The sequence below is a fragment of the Coregonus clupeaformis genome, chromosome 34 (assembly GCF_020615455.1).
Source record: "Coregonus clupeaformis isolate EN_2021a chromosome 34, ASM2061545v1, whole genome shotgun sequence".
NCBI classification, from domain to species: Eukaryota; Metazoa; Chordata; class Actinopteri; order Salmoniformes; family Salmonidae; genus Coregonus; species Coregonus clupeaformis.
In genome coordinates this window covers 20,570,184-20,576,193 of record NC_059225.1, presented here as the reverse complement: position 1 = coordinate 20,576,193, position 6,010 = coordinate 20,570,184, and positions in this window count along the sequence as shown.

The following is a 6,010-nucleotide window of genomic DNA, read 5'->3' as shown; positions in this document are numbered from 1 at the left end:
AGATTTTCTATGGGATTAAGGTCTGGAGACTGGCTAGGCCACTCCAGGACCTTAATGTGCTTCTTCTTGAACCACTCCTTTGTTGCCTTGGCTGTGTGTTTTGGGTGATTGTCATGCTGGAATACCCATCCACGACCCATTTTCAATGCCCTGGTTGAGGGAAGGAGGTTCTCACCCAAGATTTGACGGTACATGGCCCCGTCCATCGTCCCTTTGATGCGGTGAAGTTGTCCTGTCCCTTTAGCAGAAAAACACCCCCAAAGCATAATATTTCCACCTCCATGTTTGACGGTGGGGATGGTGTTCTTGGGGTCATAGGCAGCATTCCTCCTCCTCCAAATACGAGGAGTTGAGTTGATGCCAAAGAGCTCGATTTTGGTCTCATCTGACCACAACACTTTCACCCAGTTCTCCTCTGAATCATTCAGATGTGCATTGGCAAACTTCATACAGGCCTGTATATGTGCTTTCTTGAGCAGGGGGACCTTGCGGGCGCTGCAGGATTTCAGTCCTTCACGGCGTAATGTGTTACCAATTGTTTTCTTGGTGACTATGGTCCCAGCTGCCTTGAGATCATTGACAAGATCCTCCCATGTAGTTCTGGGCTGATTCCTCACCGTTCTCATGATCATTGCAACTCCACGAGGTGAGATCTTGCATGGAGGCCGAAGGAGATTGACAAGTCTTTTGTGTTTCTTCCATTTGCGAATAATTGCAGCAACTGTTGTCACCTTCTCACCAAGCTGCTTGGCGATGGTCTTGTAGCCCATTCCAGCCTTGTGTAGGTCTACAATCTTGTCCCTGACATCCTTGGAGGCTCTTTGGTCTTGGCCATGGTGGATAGTTTGGAATCTGATTGATTGATTGCTTCTATGGACAGGTGTCTTTTATACAGGTAACAAACTGAGATTAGGAGCACTCCCTTTAAGAGTGTGCTCCTAATCTCAGCTCGTTACCTGTATAAAAGACACCTGGGAGCCAGAAATTGTTCTGCTTGAGAGGGGGTCAAATACTTATTTCCCTCATTAAAACGCAAATCAATTTATAACATTTTTGACATGCGTTTTTCTGGATTTTTTTGTTGTTATTCTGTCTCTCACTGTTCAAATAAACCAACCATTAAAATTATAGGCTGATCATTTCTTTGTCATTGGGCAAACGTACAAAATTAGCAGGGGATCAAATACTTTTTTCTCTCACTGTAGAAAAGAGAAAGGAAAAACTGAAGAAACCACAAAGAAACCAGACAAAGAGAAAAATAATGATATGATAATCATCCTTGTTTTAATTTTCTCTTAACCTTACCATTTTTCCCACTACCTTTTGCTGCCATAACAGCAGTAACAAATTTCCTGAAGTGGAAACGCTTCTTCACACTCAACTGGTCTAACCCCACCGCCTTCTGTAACACCACAGCTGACCTCACAATCTTATCAACATCAAAGAAATCTGCCAATTTAAGTCTGGTCCAGGAACACGTTTACCTAATCTAGATTGTACATTGAGTCATCACCAGCTGCTTTCATATCAACAGGGAAATGTCCATATCCTGATCCTCCTCAACTGAGGCCACAGACCCCTGACTCTCCTCTGCCACATCCCTCTCAACACGCTCCACTTGCACCCCATCACTCGTACCGGGCATCTCCTCCACTGCCTGGGAGACTGGCCCCACCTGAACCCCCTCCTGTACCCCATTACTCGTAATGGACATCTCCTCCACTACCTGGGAGACTAGCTCCACCTAAACCCCCTCCTGTACCCCATCACTCGTACTGGGCATCTCCTCACCAGTCTGGGGAAATGGCTCCCCAGATCCATCCTTACCTGCTACAACAATATTTTCCTGCTGTACATCAGACGCTATGATCCCCTCTGGGTCAAGCTGCAACTCAGGACCCTCAACACAAACAACTTGTTCCTCAGCAACAGGTGCTTGTGGCTGCTCTACCGCTGTCAGCCCACCTCTCCCTACATCAGTGGGCCCAGGCGTTACGAGGACTTTTCAGGCAAGCATGTCGCTTATGGCCAACATCCCCACACTCAAAACACCATTGACCACCCGTACTAGCATAAGACATACAGTCTGTTGTCATACTTGACTTTAAACGATAACTCCAAAGTCTACTCCAGTGAGTCCAAAAACATAAACATCTGTCGCTGAAACGATATAACCTGTTTCAGAGTCGGGTGTTTGCAACCCAACGGGACAATTTTAATTGAACTTGCAAACTTCCCAAACCGCAATAACTCGTGCTCCAATAGCTCATTGGGAAGAAACGGCGGTACATTCAAAATCGTAACCCTTGTTGAAGGAGAAAAAAGCTCAACCATCCGGTCGACAAGATGCTCTTCTTTAAGAAAGACCACCACTGCTTTATCCATCTGCGATGCATAAGCTACATTTTCATAGCCTACCTTCTCTCCTATGGCGACCAGAAACTCCTCCACAGTGACAGTAGCTTCAGTAACACACCTGAAGCTGTGCTGAAGTGACAGGGATGGCGTCCCCATGTGGGCTCCCGAGTGGCGAAGCGGTCTAAGGCACTGCATCTCAGTGCTTGAGACGTCACTACAGACCCCCTGGTTCGATTCCAGGCTGTATCACAACCGGCCGTGATTGGGAGTCCCATAGGGCGGCGCACAATTGGCCCAGAGTCGTCCGGGTTTGGCCGGTGTAGGCCGTCATTGTAAATAAGAATTTGTTCTTAACTGACTTGCCTAGTTAAATAAAGGTTAAATAAAAATAAAAAATAAATATGGATCGCCATCCCCACCAAAACCAGGGAAATTCCAACAAGAAATACAATATAAATTCTACCACTGAAAAAAACAACAAACTTAATTATGCATAGAAAAAGGAAAAAAGAAAGAAAACACCGTTTCCCTGCATGCACTAACACTCCCAGCATGCACCAACACTCCCAGCATGCACCAAGACTCCCAGCATGCACCAACACTCCCAGCATGCACCAACACTCCCAGCATGCACCAACACTCCCAGCATGCACCAACACTCCCAGCATGCACCAACACTCCCAGCATGCACCAACACTCCCAGCATGCACCAACACTCCAGCATGCACCAACACTCCCAGCATGCACCAACACTCCCAGCATGCAGAGAGAGAGAAAGAGAAAGGAACATAAAACTCAACATCCCAGTTAGGATCTGGCTAAAAATATTTGAATCAGTTATCGAACTCATTGTCCTCTATGGTTGTGAGGTCTGGGGTCTGCTCACCAACCAATAATTCACAAAATGGGACAAACACCCAATTGAGACTGCATGCAGAATTCTGCAAAAATATACTTTGTGTACAACGCAAAACCCCAAACACTGCATGCAGAGCAGAATTAGGACTATACCTGCTAGTTATCAAAATCCAGAAAAGAGCTGTTAAATTCTACAACCACCTAAAAGGAAGCGATGCCCACACATTCCACCAAAAAGCCCTCTCCGACAGAGATTAACCTGGAGAAGAGTCCCCTCAGCCAGCTGGTTCTGGGGCTCTGTTCACAAACAGACCCCACAGAGCCCCAGGACAGAAACACAATTATACCCAACCAAATTACGAGAAAGCAAAAAGATAACTATTTGACACACTGGAAAGAATCGACCAAAGAACGAACCAAATTGGAACGGTATCTGGCCCTAAACCGAGAGTACACAGTGGCTGACCACTGTGACTGACCCCAAATTAAGAAAATCCTTGACTATGTACAGACTCAGTGATCATAGTCTTGCTATTTTGAGAGGCCGCCATAGGCAGACCTGAGAGAAGACAGGCTGTGCACACAAGATGAGGTGGAAACCGAGCTGCACTTTCTAACATACTGCCAAATGGATGACCACATTAGAGACACATAAACCGAGCTGCACTTCCTAACATACTGCCAAATGTATGACCACATTAGAGACACATAATACTATATATACAAAAGTATGTGGACACCGCTTCAAGTGAATTCGGCTATTTCAGCCACACCTGTTGCTGAATCAAGCACACGGCCATGCAATCTCCATAGACAAACATTGGCAGTAGAATGGCCTTACTGAAGAGCTCAGTGACTTTCAACATGGCACCGTCATAGGATGCCACCTTTCCTAAAAGTCAGTTAGTAAAAATGTACAAGATTATATACCGTACTAAGGTTATCCATACACCTACAACAGTCAACCTTTACTGTATCGAAGAAGAAGAAGAAGAAGAAGAAGAAGAAGAAGAAGAAGAAGAAGAAGAAGAAGAAGAAGAAGAAGAAGAAGAAGAAGAAGAAGAAGAAGAAGAAGAAGAAGAAGCTTTGATAAAAGGGCTGAAAAACATTAGGCGAGAAATGAAAAGATATCAGGAAGTAATACATCATAATAATGAAATAATAATACGAGTTAACAAGGACAGAACAATAGAATTGGAAACTAAAGGTGTAAGACCAGAAACAGACAACACAACACCGATCACATTAAGAGAAAGACAGTTTGAAGAAGTGATTCTTGAGCTTAGACTTAAAGGCAGTGGGCAAGTCTATGAGGGGAGACCACTAAGGAGGGCATTGCAGTAATCAAGCCTTTGAGGGAAGACCACCATGGAGGACATTGCAGTAATCAAGTCGGTAGGTGATGAGGCAGTTGATCATCTTCTCCAGATCAGTAGTTGGCTACTGCAGCACTGAAAACATGTCTGGAAACTCTTGGGTCACAGTGTTCCTATGAACCACGGCCAGCGGCTCACTGTCTAGTAAACACTGCTGACATCACAGAGGGGGTGATCCCAAGCTAGGCCACGAGACCAAAATAAAACCCTGACTGGTAATGGGAGGGGTGGCGAGGAGAGGAGAGGGGACAGGGCAGGACAGGGCCAGCCAGTGATTGACTCAGGCTAGAGTGTGTGGGGAGGGGGAGGAGAGGAGAGGAGAGGGGGAGGGAGGGAGGAGGGGAGGAGAGGAGAGGAGAGGGGACAGGGCAGGACAGGGCCAGCCAGTGATTGACTCAGGCTAGGGTGTGTGGGGAGGGGGAGGAGAGGAGAGGAGAGGGGAGGGGAGGGAGGAGGGGGAGGAGAGGAGAGGAGAGGGGACAGGGCAGGACAGGGCCAGCCAGTGATTGACTCAGGCTAGGGGGAGGGAGGAGGGGGAGGAGAGGAGAGGAGAGGGGAGGGGAGGGAGGAGGGGGAGGAGAGGAGAGGAGAGGAGAGGGGATAGGGCAGGACAGGGCCAGCCAGTGATTGACTCAGGCTAGGGGGAGGGAGGAGGGGGAGGAGAGGAGAGGAGAGGGGAGGGGAGGGAGGAGGGGGAGGAGAGTAGAGGAGAGGCGACAGGGCAGGACAGGGCCAGCCAGTGATTGACTCAGGCTAGGGGGAGGGAGGAGGGGGAGGAGAGGAGAGAGAGGGAGGGGAGGGAGGAGGGGGAGGAGAGGAGAGGAGAGGGGACAGGGCAGGACAGGGCCAGCCAGTGATTGACTCAGGCTAGGGGGAGGGAGGAGGGGGAGGGAGGAGGGGGAGGAGAGGAGAGGAGAGGGGACAGGGCAGGACAGGGCCAGCCAGTGATTGACTCAGGCTAGAGTGTGTGGGGATAGTACTGTAGGTCAGTGGAGGAGGGGAGGGAGGAGGGGAGGGGAGGAGAGGAGAGGGGGAGGGAGAGGGAGGAGAGAAGGAGGGGAGGAGAGGAGAGGGGGAGGGAGGAGGGGGAGGAAGGAGGGGGAAGAGAGGGGAGGGAGGAGGGGGCGGAGAGGAGAGGGGAGGGGGGAGGGGGAAGAGAGGGGAGGAGAGGGGAGGGAGGAGGGGGAGGAAGGAGGGGGAGGAGAGGAGAGGGGAGAAAACTAGGCCACCCTGAGAGACAGAAATAGACCCTGGAACCAGATCCTCCTGCCAGGGTTGAAGTGTTGGGATGTCAGGCTCAGCTGTCACTGGAGCAGGCAGAAACACACAGTGACAGAGAGAAAGATATATATATAAATATAGTGAGAGAGAGCGAGAGAGAGACAGAGAGAGAGAGAGAGAGAGAGAGAGAGAGAGAC